Raw genomic sequence first — 18,428 nt, 5'->3', positions numbered from 1 at the left:
CCTGGATTCAGGAAGACCCGAGTTCAAATTCAACTTCAGATATTCATTAGCTATGTGATCCTGGGTAAACCACTTAATTTCTATATGTCTTAATCCATTGGAGAAGGAAATGGCCAACTATTCTAGTATCTGTGCCAAGAAAATTCCATCAACAGCACTGACATGGTCCATGGGGTCATGAAGAGTCAGATCCTACTGAACAAGTCAGTACATGACGAGCTCTGCAAACAATATATTGATTTTTGGTTTTTTGGAGGCAAACAGAATAAAGCAACTTGCCCAGGGTCACACAGCTAGTGAGTATGTAAGATCAAATTTGAACTCAAGTCCTCCTGCCTGCAGGGCCAGTGTTCTACCCATTTCAGCATCTAGTTACCCCTTGTCTTAATTTTAAAACATGTTGTCTATGTCTTACTTATATTTCTTATATTTATATTATAGTATTTTATTGATGTTAAATATAATATGTAATATAATTTCAATAGTATGTAATAATATCATGTATATTGTATTTATATTACATTATTATAGTTCTATTTTTCTTTATTTTGATAAATTTTTCCCAAATGTATTCTTATCTGGTTCAAGGGCATTGGGCAGTGATGCCAGTGCCTGTCTGACCCCTCTGCATTATACCATTGGATTTCTCTTATCTTGAGGAAAATATAGTTTGTTGGGGGGGGAGGGGGAACTCCACAAAGATCCAATGTCTATATAGCACCAAAACAACAGGGTGAAAAAGTTGGGGGAAGCAATCAGATCAGGTTTTTTTTTAATATAATACTGCTCTTTCCTAACTAGGATGGTCAGATAAAACCCAAGTATGGGTTTGGATGGTGGTGATTAGTTTGGTATTTTTGCTTGCTTGTTTATCAGGTGTTACTGAAATTCCTTCAATCCTGCAGAATGGCCAAAGTCCCAACTAGAATTCTTTGGCCCAGGAGCCAGAAAGACCCAAGTTCAGATATTGGTTCTGACATTTACAAACTCTATGACCTTAGGCAAGTCATTTAACACATATATGCCACAGGCAATTCCCTGAGACTTACTGAATAAAGAAACCCTAGACAGATTGTTATGTTCATTGGTGGAGGGAGCTGCCACCTCGGCGTTCCCCACATTGATAAAATCACAGCTTCATTATAAATCCCATATGTAAGAAGTACCATCAAAATAGGTGGGGTTTCAAAAACTATCTACTGAGACCGTATATTGCCTAAAAATAATACATCATCGCATTTATAAGCCACAAGTGCTCTGGGGCACAGAGGACACCAAGACTAATGTGGCCATCAAGTATATAAAACAGGTTTCACACCTGGTGCTTCCTGCCTCCAAATCCAGGACTGCATCCACTGCAATGCACAGTTGACCACAAAGGGCCAGAGGGGTCTGGAAGAAAAAGAGCACACATCTCTTTGGGAGACTCAGTCCTCTAAGATTTAGCCCAATTCCTGCAGAATCAAACCCAGAACAACATACTAAGAAAATCAGTAACCAGTCACTGTCAACATAGAGCAGAGAGTCAACAGCCAAGAAGACATGGGTTCAAGGTCCCATCTCTAACTGCATAGTCAAACTAAGAGAAAAGAGTGCCCACTTTGTCTTATCTAGATAATAACAAACACTGATTTCATGAGGAATTCTATTCCCTGCAAATTGCAAACCCTCTATGTCTCAGTAAAAAGTCGTTGAAAGTTGATGTTTCTGAAAAACATATGGCCTACCTGACGATTCACTCCTCTGATCTCAGTGAGGCTGGTCCTCAGCCAAGAGATAGACCATTAGGTAGGACATAACCTCTCTTGATTCATAGGAACTGCCAGAATTTGCCCTTGACTACTATAACCTTTTTGAACCCAAAGGCTCCTCTATAATACGATGAAGATTTTGGTAAAGGCTACACATCTGTACAATATTTCTGTGAATGACCTGCAACTCTACTTAATCTTAGATTCATTTCTATTTGCTTTCCTACCTATGTGTTTTTTCCTGATAAATTAATCATAAAGAGCCACAAGTAATTCCACTGGCTGAGCCAACAGTTGTGTTCCTTGCTTCTCCAGATGATTTTGGCTTCTCTTCCACACTTTCTTGTTCGACTTCTTTCTCTAAGATGCCTGGTGCTCCTTAACCAGATGTGGATTTTCACTGACTTGCCATGATTTATACATTTAAACTGAGTGTACCACACCCTGAAAATTCTTGGCCTACTGCTGGGACCTAGTTAATCAATCGCAAAGGAATAGAAGCCAACCAGTAAAATCTCCAAATATATTATATACATATAGTCCTCAGCCCCCCCTTTACCTTTAAAATCCTGAAAGAAGTCCCCAGATTCATTATCTATTAGAGTGACTAGTCACTCAAAAGTAGTAGTTGTTCTGAGTCTCCACTGTTGTTCTTTTTTTTAAAGAAAATATTGATATTTATCATGACTGCAAGTTATCCTGAAAACCCAAATAACTTTCTTAAAGTAAAAGCATCATGCTAGCAAAAAAAAAAAAATCAAGTGAAAAATAGTCTCCAATACGTCAAACATAGCACCAAGCCAAAGCATATTTCCCATGTGTATCTTGCTAGAAGAAGCACTGATCTCAGCACAGAATCACAAGCTCAAAGTGTTCACAAGCAATAAAGAGCATGGGAACTACCTAAAGATTCCATTTTCCCTCAGCATAGATAAAGAAAAACAAGAAAATTAAGGCCATTACCTTCTGGTGTAGCCTTCTATATCAAACCTCCCAGAAAACCCTTGCTCTTTTCTAGAAATTCCTGGCTATAATCTTTTCTGCCTAAACGGGTAAAGGTCTCATAGGATGTTTGAGCAAAACTACATCAGTCTCAAATCTCAAATTTCAACCAAGAAATTTTTACATGACCCCAGATATATAGATCTACAAAATAGGAAAATAAAAATTAGAACAATCTTCAAAGTATGAGACACACTTCCCAGACCAAAATGCATGACCACCTACTCCCATCCTAGCTGGATTCTTTGTTTCTTCTTATTCAAGAAAAACAGTCAGAAACTGATTACACTGTATTTTCTAGCTTTCAGCTTTTTAGTCCAGAGAGAGTCCTAGTCTACCCTTCTTTCCATCTATAGGTATATTTATAATCCATCTTGGTTGGGAGAATTGAGGATTAAATTAGAAGAAGACAAGACTTGAGACAAGACAGCTGTCTTCCAGTACTTGAAAACTTGTCACACAAAAGCATTAGCCTTATTCTGATTGACCCCTGAGAGCAGAAATAGGAACAGTGACTAGAAGTTGAAAAAGAATTTGGGCTTGGTATCAGAAAGAAACTTCAGAAGAGTAAGACTTTTCCATTACAGAATATGCAGCTTTGGGAAGGTAGTTGGATTTTGCTCACAGTCTTCAGGCAAAGAGTAGATGACTACCTCATGGGCATATATGATTTTTAATACACTTTTACTGATATCTTTTGAGTTTGGATTACCTGCATTTTCCATTATATTCATTCCACCCTTCCAGAGAACCATCTCTTATTTTAAAAAAACATAGGAGGAAGGAAGCAGTTCAATAAAACTAAGCAACACATCAACCAAAAATGATACAATATATTGTTATTTCATACTCATGATTGGCCACCTCTACAAAGAAGCAGGGGAAGATGCCTTCTCACATATCTTTTAAGGGGCAAAGCTTAACCATCACAATTTCACTTTTCACTGCTGTAGCCTAGTTCAAGGCTTCTTAAACTTTTTCCTTCTCTTTTCAACCAAGAAATTTTTACATGACCCCAGATATATAGATCTACAAAATAGGTATACAAATCAAACATATACTGACAATAAATCATAAAGAGATTTATTTTTAAAACAATTCTTTTTACACATAGAATTTACCATTAAAGACAAAAGCAAATTTGCATGCTAATGAGATGCTTATTTTTACTAATTAAATATTGATAGAATATTTGGTATCTTTTCCTGTTGCCAAATTTTTCTCAACCCCCACACTCAGTTTTATTTAACTTCATATTGGATCATGACCCACAGTTTAAGAAGTTTTTAGTTTAGTGGGAGCTAGGTGACACTGAAGTAGACAGAGAACTGAGCCTGGAGTCAAGAACACCCGAGTTCAAATCCAGCCTCAGATATTTATTAGCTGCGTGACTGACTCTAGGCAAGTCACTTAACCTGTGTTTGTCTCAATTTCCTCAACTCTAAAATGAGGATAATAATAGCACCCTCCTCCCAGGATTGTCGTAAGAATAAAATGAGATGCTTTGCCAACCTTAATGTGATATGTTATGTTTTATGTTATGTTTAATAACATATGTTTAATATGTTTATGTCTAATATGTTAACATGTTTAATAATGTTATGATTTATCATTGTGTATATTATTTGCTTGGTTCTGCTTACTTTGCTGTCTTTCATCATTCTCTGTAATCATTTTATTTATTATTTCTTACAGCAAGGTAATATTCTATTATATTCATGTACCACTTGATTAACAATCCACCAATTGATAGGCACCCTGTGGCTGTTGTTGTTTATTCACTTCAGCCATGTCTGACATTTCATGATCCTATTTGGGGATTTCTTGGCAGAGATGCAGGAGTGATCTACCATTTCCTTCTCTAGCTCACTTTACTGATGAGGAATCGATGTACCAACTTTGTTTATAATTCATAATTACAACAAAACTTGTTGGTATAAACATTTTAGGGAATATGGGGCCTTTATTTTATCACTGGCTCTCTAAAGGGTTATGCCAATGAAATCTCTGTGTTAAACAGTGGGGATATTGTAGTCACCCTTGTAAAACAGTTCCAAATTACTTTTTAGAATGGTTGAACTAATTCACAACTCCACAAACATTATATTTACTCACCTAGCCATATCTAACCACTCAACCACTGACAATTTCCATTTTTTGTTATCTTTGTCAATTTGCTGGGTGTAAGCTGAAACCTGAGTGAGTTTGATTTGCATTCTCCTTAATGATTTAGAGCATTGGGAGAAAAATGGTTGCTAATATTTTGCAATCATTCTTTTGAGAACTAGTCATTTCTTTGATCAGCCACCTATTGGGAAATATTTTGGTTATATATGCATTTATGTTAGTTGTTTATATATCATACATATGTATGTATAGATATTAACATCTAGCTATATAATCATACACAATTTTTTTCCCAAGGGTACGTGCTACAAAGACCTTTCCCCAATTAAGCATTTCTTGTTTGGCATGTAGTATAGTGAGGATCCTTTTTTTTGAAAATGAATAGACTGAGACTGGCATTCTAAACTATTTTTGTGACCTCTCTGACCATTAGGGGAAAGCTATGACCTCTTCTCCAAACGATGTGTTTAAATGCATCAAACAAAATACATAAGCTTAAAAAGAAACCAATTACAAAAATACAATTATTGAATTTTATTTTAATTCATGGACCCTCTGAAGTGTATTCACAATTTAAGAATCATAGTTTACAAACATTTAGACAAGGAAGTTACTCAGGTTACTTTGAACCCTGATATTCTGTCATTCTACTTCATTAAAACCCTATTAAAAGAAGGTAGAAGTACATAGGAACTATAGTACTTTTTAGCAAACTGATCTAGAAACTTAAATTATTTATTTATTAATAAGGGTTTGGTACTGGAAGCTTGGAGTATTCCAATGCTTTGAGTTAGAGGGAAGGGCTTACAGGAGTCTTGTTTTCTTTTTTAATGTCTTCTACTTAAATCCTAGAGTTTGGGGAGTTGTTGAAAATCTCAACTAAATCCAACAATTTACATTTTGCATATGCCTAGAGCTACCTGTAATTGTCCTATTTTATAGTAATGAGGCAGTAGTAGGGAAGGAGGTTTATCAGTTGGTTTTATATTTCTTTAAATGTTTGTACATTAAGCCTTCGCTCCTCAGGCATTCACATTTATTCCTATTTCCTCTTGCAAAATTCACTATTGTTGTTCCCCAGGGTGAAGGTTATTGTTTGCCTTGATAGGAACTGGTAACTAATAGAAATTGCTGAAAAGTGTACATATTTCTGAGGATTAATTTGAAAACAATCTCCCAATAAACCTCCACCACTTTATAAATACCATGACATCATCCCGACTGCAGCTCAGTCTGTTTCCCTTCATAAAACCCACCCACTGAATGAACTGGACAAACTTTCTACCTTTGATCATACTTTTTCCTAGAAGTGGAGGATACTCTTATCTGCACATGCACACAAGAATCTGTGCCTGTACACACACACCATCTCTACCACTATCACCAGTCAACTGCCATTCTACCCATCCTTCAAGCTCAGCTCATAAGTTATCTCCATGAAACCCTCCCCTTATCTTCATGGAAAAGTGTTCTTTCTCTGTAATGTCTCACAGTACGTACAACACTCTACCCTTTATTCTACTCTTTTGTATGTCTGTCCTGCCAACCTAAATTGTAAATTTCTAGCCTTCTGCACCTATGTAAAATTCCCTGATATGCAGCATGTATATGTTTATATATATATATATGTATATACCTTGTACAGAGTAGATTTTTTTTCTTCCTCATAGCATCAATTTTTAATAAATGTTGCTTGAACAAATGAATTGTAAAGATAATAGTCCTTGAGGAATTTGATGAGTTCATCAACCTTAGTAGATTAGATAGCATAGTTTCCTGGCTTTACCAAGCACCACTAAGTTGGAAAGTATGAGCACCTGCTCCCAGCAGTCCCAAAGCCAAACATAGACCCCCGACCAATGGGTAATGCCTTCTACCAAGTTAAAGGGAAGAGAGTACCAATGCCTGTTTTATCTCCCAAAGCCTCACTCTCCTTCACCAATCATCCAAATGAAAGAACAGTCAGGACTTGCAATACCCTTCGGAGAGATAGGAAGCTTTCCTCCCCAGGCACACTGAATTACCCCTATCCCTGTAATAATGAATTAATGACAAGGGGAAAGTTGTTTCTAAACCTCATCCTCTTCAAATTTACCCCAACCATGCCTACCTTTCTCACTGTGCTCTCCGGAATTTCTCCTGAACAGCAAACTCCCTTCTGCCCTGGACTTCTTTCTCTCCTTGTCTTTCTATCTATGAGACCTGACAAACATTTTATTGCCAGCCATTCCATCTATTACTGATTGTGCTTTCTGTCATTCCTTCTGACACAACCATTTTAACTCTATACTGCTTTCTGATCTTGAATCCCTTTATGATTATCCTATTGCTGTTCATTTCTTGCCAAATTTCAGCCGTGTATATGTGTGTGTGTGTGTATGTGTGTGTGTATATGTGTGTGCGTGTGTGTGTATGTATGTATGTATACGTGTCCATCCCTAACCACCTTCCTTCTTTGATCTTCCTTATAAGCCACCGAACATAGCTGCAGAAAGTCTTACAACTCAGGAGAATGGGTAAATGACAAATACTTGTTCTCCAATTTCAACTGTGCTCTCAGTGCACAGTGTACTTTTATTTTTCCTTATTCCTCAAAGAAGTTATTCCAACCTTCTCTTCCTTCTTCAAATCCTCCACATGTAGTGCACTCCTTACTTGCTGCTTATTCTATGGGAAAATTTTATAAGTCCCTTTGATGTGAATTCTTTCCTCTTCTATTCTCCTAGTCTCAAATTCTCTCAAAATCATCTCCTGTTCTTTCCTCCTTTCTCCCATTCTCTTTATCTTTTTCTGTTTTCTCATTCTCTCTGTTCCTCAGAAGCCAGACCCTTGCCCATCATAGTAGACTTGAGTTCTCAGAGATAGGGAGAACTTATATCCCCATATGGTTTCCTTTCTCCAAGAGCAGTTGATAGCAACTTACAGCATAGAGCAGTATGGTGGCCAAAAGCTCTCTTATCTCATTAATTGTTTATATAGAGGACTGAGTGTTGCACTTAGAGGCCCAGAACCTGCATTCACATTCAAAATCACTTCCTTAGTCCCCATGGGAAGCCATTTCATTTTTCTGGGCCTTCTCTGTAAACCAATAGGACCAGACCAGAAGAAGATCTCTAGAATTTCTTCCAACTCTGAAACTATCCTCAAACTTGTCTTGGATATTATGTGATGTATCCAGTAGAATATAAGTCCCTTGAGAGCCTGAATTGCTACCAATTTTGTCTTTATATCCCTAATACCCAGGGGTTATTTGTCCTTCATCTTTCATGACATCAGGGAGGGGACACCACAACATGCCAGTGAATTGAATTGAAGGGAGAGAGGGCTGGGCAAAAACACCTGCCCCGCCCCTTTCCCTTCCTAAGTCATCTGGGCTGGGCCAGATAGAAATCAAGATGACTGGAGATGGCCCTGGATGTATTGGGGAAACCCTGGCCTTTTTAAGATAAGGTCTTTAACAAGCCTCAGTTTGACTGAAGCCACACTTATTCAGTGATCAAGGCTAGGTAGTAATTGTCTAAAATCTAAATAAACAAATTAATGAATCTGGGAGGGGAAGACTCTCAGGCTTTCTGGCCAAAGCAGAAATGACTCTTATTGACATTCAATCTGAGTCAGTCAGGATCCAACAATGATAGAATAGGGCTTGGTCTAGGACAGTTGGATTATTTGAAGTTGGAGTAATTGTACTTATTCAGTTTGTCCCCAGACAGTAGAACACAATAAAGTTTGCAATAGGAGTGCTAGTTTCACATAGTGCCTTGAACATAATAGGTGCATAATAAATCCTTCCTGTGGAAATGAATCTGTGACTAGGGATATGGCATTTAACTTCTCTAGGTGTCTGTTTCTTCTCCTGTAAAGCTAGAACTTTGTAAAGCTCTGTAAGAGCAGCTCTCCAAAGTCCTCCTCAGCTATATGACACTATGAATATATCAAAGGATGCAATAGCAACAGGCCTGGAAGTTTTGATGGAAAAGACATTGGATTTGGAGTCAGAGGACTGAGATTCAAACCCAAGTTCTGTCACTCGTTGCCTGTGGAACAATAAGGCAGTCACTCTATCTTTCGGATCTTCAGTTTCCTCATCTGTAAAATGAAGGAATAGAAGAAATGGCTTTAAGTTCCTCTCCAGATATAAATGTATGCATTTGTTATTCAATGGACAGCTGAGAACAAGTCTCCCAGGGACAGAGGTCAAAGTAATGAGCTTAAATCTTGTCCCAAATTTTCCTCTCTCATATTTTTGTTTTATATCACAGATTCACCCACTCACCAGCTGCCTACTTAAATGTGTGCCACATCAAGCCCAGTACTGCTGAGGAGACAGAGGCAGCAGAGAAATGTCACTATCACAAATTCATGCAACTTTTGAAATGGTTCTGGGAAAGACAAGTTGTGACAGAGTTTAATCACTTGTGTTTGAAACAAAGATAATGGATTTTAGGCCAAAGTCTTGATACTCTATCTCATTCTCAGCTAACAAAATCCATTCAAATTCTGGTTGTCTCTTTAACCACTCAGTATCAGTGAAAAGATTTGAAAGGCTGACCGTGATGGAATTCTGCTTGGATTAGTGAGGACACAGTAAGCAGGTCCCAAAAGCAATGATTCAAATGTGGCCTCCTGTGCTAAGAGACAAAAGGAATATGCAGAAATGTTTATGTGAGGGAATTTCTTCCACTGGCGTTTGGGAAGAGAAGTATGCAGGGGACAGTCAGAGCCACAATATTCGTAAGGCCATTGTCACATTAATCCATTCCTAATGTTGCCTTCAAAAGTTTGAAAGGTTATTGTGAAAGAGAGAGATGTCTAATCTGCTTGGCTTCAGGACAGAGAATGAGAGTGAAAGGTGAAAGTTGCAAAGAAACTAATTTAGGATAAACTTCCTAAATATGAGAATTATCTAAAAGAAGAATAATCTATTTCAGGAGGGAATGGAGACCTCCTCACTGGTATGGACAGCATCTGTTTTACATAGGCTATGGGGCTGTTTTTCTCCTTTGAAAGGTCAAAGAGGCCATCCCTGTGACTTGATTGGCCTGGGAGTCTAGAGCTTCAATCACTGGCATGGCTTCCTGACCACATAAGGAATAAAAAGTCCAGACTGTGAGAAGTGCAAGCTTCTCATATTTGATTGAATCCCCATTGTCAGAAGAATCAATACACTTCTTTAACTGAGCATTGCTGCCATAAGAGATATAGAGCAGAGGGGAGTCACGTCCATCTGAATCAATGTGGCATTCCATTTTGCTGTTGAGTAAACATTTTTTGGTCAAAGATTACATGTCCCATGAGTATCTCATTACATCCTAATCCCAAATCTGGATCACAATACTAGTGTGAATTTTGAGTTAGGTCCCACCCAGAGCACTCTTGCTTAAGTATGACCTTTGGATCCCTTCCAAGTCTGAAAATGTAATTCTTTGGCTCTGAGCAGAAAAACTTCACATACGAAAAACTAGGAGGTTGATCAAGAAAGAGGATCTCCATAGTCCCCTCTGGCTTTAAAATTCCACAATTCTTATACAGGACAGGCTAACGAGATTGGAGTATATATTCAGTCAAAGGTAAAATTTCAATTCAATTCTATGGAACCAGGCAGAGCAAAAGTGGTATAATAATTGTAAACAACTTGCCCAGGAATAGACTATTCCTCTATTAAAGAGCCATTGTCTTTCTTGAAAATACAGCTTAACATTTTCAATCTGTGGCCTGTAAAGCCACAACCTCAATGCTGTTCTTGGTAAAGATCTATGTATACTTTTTCATCCACTCTATATTTTTTTTTCCATCTCTTAAGGAAGCTAAGAATATAATCAAAGTATCTTGTTTCCTCAGTTATAAAAGTTTCATGGAAGGAAAATGTGCCTTTCCTCAAGCCAAGAAGCAAGGAAAATGTTATGAATCATTTGCAATGCCAGTTGAGAATCTTGGCTCTATCAGGTTTCATATATCCAATATAGATGAACAAAATTTCTATGCAGATATGTGATACTTTATGCAACAGATGAGTCCACCAAACATCATAAGCCTATTTTTTGATAAATCAAGTCTATTTTTAAATGTATTTAGGAGAGCACAGTATTTAAATGGTTCTTCCAGCACTTCCTATAATACAATTAGTGCATTCAAGTTCCACATTTTCCCTATCTGGTTACCTTAAAACAAGGCACTCCAGAAGTAGCTCTTTTTGTTATTCTTCCTATAACTGAGTGGCAGTTATTTCCAAATCAGCTGTCTGCATACAATCATAGCATCAACTATTTAGAACATTCAAATGATCATTAAACAGGAAGATAAAAAACAGCAGCCCCAACACAACCTAGAACAAATTGAAATTGAAGGCAAAAGACATGGTTATAAATTCCTGGTTCTGTTCCTTATTCCTTGGGTGACTATGAACAAGTTATTTCTCTACTAGAGCACCACTTTATAATTTTTCTTCTTCTAGAAAAAACCACCCAGCCTTCAAGGCTGGGTGGTTTTTTCTAGAAGAAGAAAAATTGTTCCAAAATAGAAGTAATATTAACATATGGTGAGGATATTCCAAGGGCTTCTAGATAGCTACTTACATAAGGGAATCAGACCAAAGCTAGGGCAACCAGAGGTGTGGAGATGCCCCAAGTGACAGGCAGAAGCTGAAAATGAAGACAATGGATGGGCCTTGATACTAATAGTTGAGTCCACCCTCCAGTCTGAAGGCCAGAATTAAGATCCCAGGTTAAGGCAGTAAAAGATGACAGGGTCTGGCTCCAGATAACTGCCTGTCCAGAGCTAACAGGCAGGAACTTATGAACTGTAACAAGACTAAACCTGGACCCCTCTACAACATCATCTTATAATGGGACAATGATGGGAAACAGAGCCTTGACCCAACCAGCCTATTCAACAATGCAGAAGGAACAGTACCTAGACTTAATATAAAGTCCAAAACTAAAAATTAAAACTTTAGACACAATCAAAGAGAAGAAAACTCCTCTCTATCATGAATAAATACTATAGGTTTAAAGAATACCGAAATGAAATCCCGAGGATGGTAATAACTCCAAAATAATCACAAGTATAACTCAGATAAAAGTGAATTGGATACAAGAATTCCTAGAAGGATAGAAAGAAATGAAAAAAAAATTAAAACAAGAGATAAAATATGAAATTGGTGCACTTAGAAAAAATAAAAACAACTCGGAAAAGAAAGTGGACATCATTACCCAAGTAGTTAATACCCTGAAAAACAGAATAAAGCAAACATAATTCAATCCAGCAACAAGAAACATTAGAATAAATTCAGAGGCAGCTAGGTGGCACTGTGGATAGAGGACTAATCCTGGAGTCAGGAGAATCTGAATTCAAATTCAGTTTCAAACACTTACAAGGTGAGTGACCTTAGTCAACTTACTTTAGCCCCAGTGCCTTAAAAAAAAAAAAAAAAGAAAGAAAGAAAGAAAGAAAGAAAGAAAGAAAGAAAGAAAGAAAGAAAGAAAGAAAGAAAAGAAAGAAAGAAAGAAAGAAATTTAAAAGGCTAGAAAAATTAAAATTTTCAGTGAAATGGCTACTGTCAAAAAAAAAAAAACAAATGGAAAACAGAAAACAGGATGAGGAAAGATAATTTAAGAATCACTGAATTCCCTGAAAAACATGATCCAATAATCTCTCACCTGGATATTGTATTTCAAGAAATCACTAAATATACCTCCTCCAAACTATTAGAGACAGAAGGCAAAATAGGAAAAATCCATCCACATGTTGTCACCATTCCCCTCCCAAAAAATAACCCCCAAACTGAAGACACAATGACATTTCAAAGAGTGAGAGTTTTCAGGTCAAAGAAAAAAACCCTACAAGTAGTTACCAAGTAAAGGGCCTCAAAAAACTAATCATCAATATAACTTTTTTTTAAAGAATAAGAAAAGTCTACTAGCCTGTGAATCACAATACTTGAGTCTAAAATGTGACTTGTGCTCTCAATGATTAGCCACGTGATCCTGGGCATGTTACTTTCCTCATCTGTAATGTGAAGGACTTGTATAGATGTCTTCTAGGGTCTCTTTTAGCTCTGGCATTTTATAATACTGTTGCTTCAACTCTGTAAGCTCAGTTTCCTCATCCATAAAATTGGTCTGGTAATGCTTATCCTATTTCAGAGACTAAAATGTCATAAGACACATGGAGGCACCATATATAAACATGAATTATTATTTCTTTTGAAAGAATAATTCCAAATCACAATTTCAGCATTTTTCTAGCAAAGTTATTTTAGAAACTGAGCCTTATGTTTCTCAAATATGTCTTTATGAATGTATTTGTTCTTTAATATTCATGGAATCTGTACAATTTGTCTCTTCCCCCAAAGTAGTTTGTATTAACCTCACCCTCAAATATTCCTCTGGGAAAAGATATCAATGAATTGGAAAGCTTTACAGCATTTGAGATAAACAAAGGGAAAAGGAATTATGTTTGAAGATATAGTCTCTCTTCTGATAAGAAACATAATCTAAATACTTTCTCACTCTCAGAAGCAGAAAGAAATGACTCAGTGGCTTTCCAAATAATTGTTTAGCCATGAAGTAATTAATCCAACCTCAGCAAAGTGATACTGATGTGAACTTCTAGTCTAATGATTCTCAAGGCATCATCTAGGGACCCCTTCAAGGTGATCTTCAAGATCAAATTATTTTTATAATACTACTAAGCTATTTTAATGTCTAATGTGGCTAATATCTATAGATATAACACACCTAAAATACATTTGTGGGGGGTAATAATTTCTAAAGGTAATAAGTGGTCCTGAGACCAAAAAAGTTTGAGAACTGCTATCCTAGTTAAAATATAGAGCATAATTAACAATCCTTTTACTAGAATTATGCCTCTGAAATATATCTGGATCCATTTCTGTCCCTATAGTTTTTATAAACGAATCCATACATGGGCAGGCACAGCAAAATGTGTAGATTCAGAGTCTGAAGAGAGTTGAAAAGCCATTTAGTCTGATCTCCATATTTAATAGATGAGGAACTCAATGGACTGAGGAGTAATGGGGTCTATTTAAGGTCATAGAAGTAGTAAGTGGTGGCAGAGCCAAGATTTGGACCTAGGTTACTTGACTTTTTTAGAATACTATCCATTACACCATGACTATAGAGTTTATTAACAACTAATGGAAAACACACAAAGAAAGATAAAAGGAAACCTTTGTATCCACTCCCCATCGCCCTTTGGTTCCCAATCTCAGATTGGTCCTCAGAAAGGAAGCTCTACCTGCAGCCACAACCTACTGATCATCTCTTTCTAGACTATAAGGGCTAATTCAGCATGGGCTGGCTTGGCGTTTTATAATAGGAAAGACAATAGAAACGGGGGCCTTTTAAAAATGTACTGATTTAAGGTGAACAGCCTCTTGGAACCCATGAAGAAAGCATGTAAGAGGAGGCCAGGTAAGACTACTTGGGCTAATAGAATGCCTTTGCTATTATTCAGAGTCATCCTTACGGATTCATCAATTATCCTATCCATTTCTATTTTTCCTCCCTACCACCTTTCAAAGAAAGGGCCTGAGAAAAGAGAAAAGAAAAGGGAGAGGGAATGGAAAGGGAGGGAGAAGAGGAGGGGGAAGGGAAAGGCCAAGGCCAAGACAAGGCAAAATAAGGATCAAGGGAGAAGGTGGAAGGAGAGAGGAGGAAGGAGAAAGGGGAAGGGGGAAGCTAATACTCCCGATTGTAGCCATCTTGATTGCATGGTTTAGTTGTATATCTTATAGCCAGGTTATCTTTTCCTAATGAAAGGGAGGAAGGAATGGGATAATGAATGTTATATCTACTACTTTAATAGGCTCCCTGTATGAAAATACAAGTTCTAAGCAAACATAATTTTAAGTGAACAAGAGACTAAAATAACTAGAGAAATATTGTGACAGATGGTGTCCCTCATGCTGCTTTAGTATTTTGGCATGTTCCATCTAATATGTCTCTCATGTTCCCAATTCAGAGCAAAAAATCCAATTAATTTAAGTGCAGCATAGTGTTCTTGACAACTTTATTTTGCTACACTTTAGCTGATGCAGCTGGCCAATAGTGTCCAGTCATTGTGAGGAATGAAAAGGTTGAGAGGCAATACATACCGAGTAGACAATAATGAAAATTTCCTTGGTATTCTAGGAACAACTGATGAATGGGGAACAGAGACAGCAGCACTTTGAGGCTAAGTGCTGGTTCAGCCTTATCCCTCTGGAGAAAAGACTGTGAATTTACCATGAGGGAAAAGTCAATCCATGATTCATACTTCCAGGAAATAGGAAATGGCCATTTTCTGTAGTTCACCTTTCTGAAGCCCAATCAAGAGTTTCTCACTGACTTGCCCTGGAAGTAAGAACAAGAAATTGTCTACTCTAAGCTTAAGATTCCAAAGTATACTTTGGGATGATGTCCAAAAGAGCGGCCAAATGTTTTGACTACTTTGGCTTAATCAACTAATTAACAGATTAGTAAATCAAAGAATTACAGAAATTGAATTAATTAAAAATGGACAGCTCAGCAAGGCACCTATTCTTCTCATGCCTGATAAAGAATCTCTGGTGTGTGATCATCTACCTTCTGCCCGAAGACTTCCAATAATGGGGCACGGACACATTGTTTCTTGGGGCAGATTATAGAGAACTCTAAAAGTTATGAAATTTTAATCTTCCATTTCTCTATTTTCAGCTTCCACCTATTTCTCCTAGTCTCCCCTCTAGGACCAAGCATAACAAAATTAGTGTCTCTTTCTCATGCTCACTTCAAGAGAGATCCCTCTGAATATTCAATTTTCCAGACTAAACTTCCCCATTTTTTTCAACCAATTCTACAGCATGAATTCAAAATTTTTAATCATCCTATTTTCCTCTTCTGGATTCTCTTCAATTTAACACTGTCCTTAGTTAACAGCCAAGTCATTGAAAGATATCACAAAATTTTCAAGTTGGAAGGAACATCAATGGCCATCTACATTTCATTTAAGTAAGCCTAAATTTGCTTTATAATTCTCACCTATTGCTTCTAGTTCTGCCTTCTGGACCTAAACAAACAAATTAAATCCTTCTTCCACATGCAATATTTCAAATACTTGAACAAAGCTATCACATCCTTTTGGAGCCTTTTTGATTCCAGGCTAAACATCTTCATCTCCTTCAAATGATTTTCATATGAATGGCCTCAAAGACCTTCACTATTCTTGGCCATGGCTTTCTATATATCCTTTCTAAAATATGAAAGCCAGAACTGACTAGTACTCCAGATACAGTCTGAATGAGTATAGTTTTATCTTTTATTAAAAGAAAAGAAAAGGCAATACCAGCAGATAGTATATATCAGCATTAGATCCAACAATGAGGTCAGGTTACAAGTAGTTGATGAGGAGCTGGGCGGGGCATTGGTCGTCTTAACACAGAATAATGGGTGCAATGGCCAGAGATGACTCTCAGCAACTTCTGTCCCAAACAGGGATGCACAGGGAAAAATATTTAAATAGGGGAGATTCTGAAGAACAGCACTAGTAAATTCCTTAAACTTACCCATTACCCTTACCCTTACCAGCTTACTAAGAAGAGTGCATGAGATAAAGTCCAGAAAAATAGTGATACAGGCATCGCGATTTAGGGTAACTGGGTATTTCTGGTCCATCTCTGTATCTGTGTTGAATTTCTTGTGTGGACCCATCAACATATATAGTCGTATGTCCTGGATTTCATAAATACTTAACAATAAAAAGGGAAAACCTAAGCACAGAGGAGTGGAGCCCCAAATTCAGCCTTGGTTTTTTCTCAGCATTCACAGCTAAGCTCAATCCTCCATCCCTCGAGATAAATGATTAGTCACATGTGACAAATGTGACAAAAGCAGAAAGCAGGGCTGAGGGCAAACCAAGCAACATTAGACCTGGTCAAAATGAAGCCAGAGATCTGGAAGTCTGTTTCCTCATCTTGTTGATGGTTAAAACATTATAAGTGAGGAGAAGACAATGGTCAGAAACCAGATAGATGGATAGAAACTAGAGATTCCCTCCTTATTTAATTTGACACTATATCCCAACCTTGTAGACTTCAGAATCATTGATTCTAAGGAACTTAGAATACCCAGAAATGTCCCTTCTACCCGAACACATGCGCCCACATGAGCACACCCACCCCCACATACCTCCCCACACATGCTTCTATATATTTACTTCTGAGCTAATATCCTAGAGTCCAAGTATCATTTCCTCTTCCCATAAAGAATAAATTTCACTTCATCCCCATTGTCTTTCTAGTTTCCCTAAAGTAGAGTTGAACACCCCTTTCCTGTGGGACTAAACAGTAGTTATCCAGAGACTGTCAAAGAGGCCCAACTGATGTCCAGTTTATTCATGCATGGGATGTAGCAACTGATGATGCACACCTAGCATGGAGTCTCCCTGTGGGTATTCATCCATACAAAGTGATAGATATGATCAATGGACAATGGAATTAATAGGAAGGATAAAAGGAGAAACAGAAGGGCAAAAATAGCCTGGGAGTACACATACCAATGCAGTTTGGAGACTTTGAGATTTCTTCTCCCTTCCATCCAAAGTTGAATAGTGATTACTGTTATAGCTGTATTGATAAAACACCAATCTTATTTCAAAGCTTCCAATGATAACTGCAATGATACAATGATAACTAAAAGTGGTCTTCCAGTCCCCTGGAAAGCCATTACTTCCTGTGCAGATGCAACATTCCTATGGAGTATCAAGACTTTCAGAACATGAAGATTCCAGAGTTTCAATGGGAATTAGCAAGTGCTACCTCCATCTCATCCATTTTTTTCTAGATTGAGAGTTGCTTTATAACTGGAGTCAGATCCCTAACCAGCAGACTGCAGACTGATAGTATCCCAATCATTTGGGCCTATGTCCAGGTTGGGAGAGAAGAACCTTGGCTTAGGAAAGTAATTGTGCTTGCTGACATTTACACTATATATACCTATTGTTCCTGATATTAGCATGACATTTTTGTAATCCAATTAAACTGTTTTTCTTTACCACAATTTAAGATCTATGTGAGTTATTAACAACTGGATTTAAGAAGATGTTTCCTTCCAGTGAGATGGGGCCTCAGCCAATAATGAGTATCATAAATCTGGGTCCCAAGTAGGACTAGGGAGTAACAGAAAAAAAGAGATTGCCCATAGATCCCTAAAGAACTTGTTACATTCACATCAGGCAGAGAGTTGGTTCAGGCAAATTAATGGGCACAACAATGATACATGCTAGATGATCTGCAGGATCCCTTGCAACTTAAAGCTATGACTATCTGGTTTTGCCAGCCATTTATCCCAGTTGAAAGTTTTCTAAGAATATTCTGTCCCTGCCATCCCTGAAGACTTATGCTCTACCACACCAGAAATGAAGTAGATACAAAATATAGAATGCTTGGCCTCACTTTCCAGGGACACAGTAAATACTACAAAACACAATTCTTGTGTAGCACTTTACTAAGATAGTCAGTTCTCCCATCTTCCCAAGGCAGCACTTTTTTCAGCAACAAAACTAAAACAG

General features: G+C 37.5%; 1 long non-coding RNA gene across 1 annotated transcript in view; it reads left to right on the top strand.

Moving 5' to 3' along the window:
• The window catches only part of LOC127542521 (uncharacterized), a 35,676-nt gene extending 17,759 nt beyond the window's left edge, over nt 1-17,917 (top strand). Inside the window, exon 3 of the long non-coding RNA XR_007948707.1 lies at nt 15,035-17,917. This is a non-coding gene — a long non-coding RNA (uncharacterized LOC127542521). The remainder of the gene's footprint in view (nt 1-15,034) is intronic.
• The last annotated feature ends 511 nt before the right edge of the window (nt 17,918-18,428 follow it).

The sequence above is a fragment of the Antechinus flavipes genome, chromosome X (assembly GCF_016432865.1).
Source record: "Antechinus flavipes isolate AdamAnt ecotype Samford, QLD, Australia chromosome X, AdamAnt_v2, whole genome shotgun sequence".
Lineage (NCBI taxonomy): Eukaryota > Metazoa > Chordata > Mammalia > Dasyuromorphia > Dasyuridae > Antechinus > Antechinus flavipes.
Note: the sequence above shows the minus strand (reverse complement) of the source record. Positions and strands in the feature narration are given on the sequence as shown.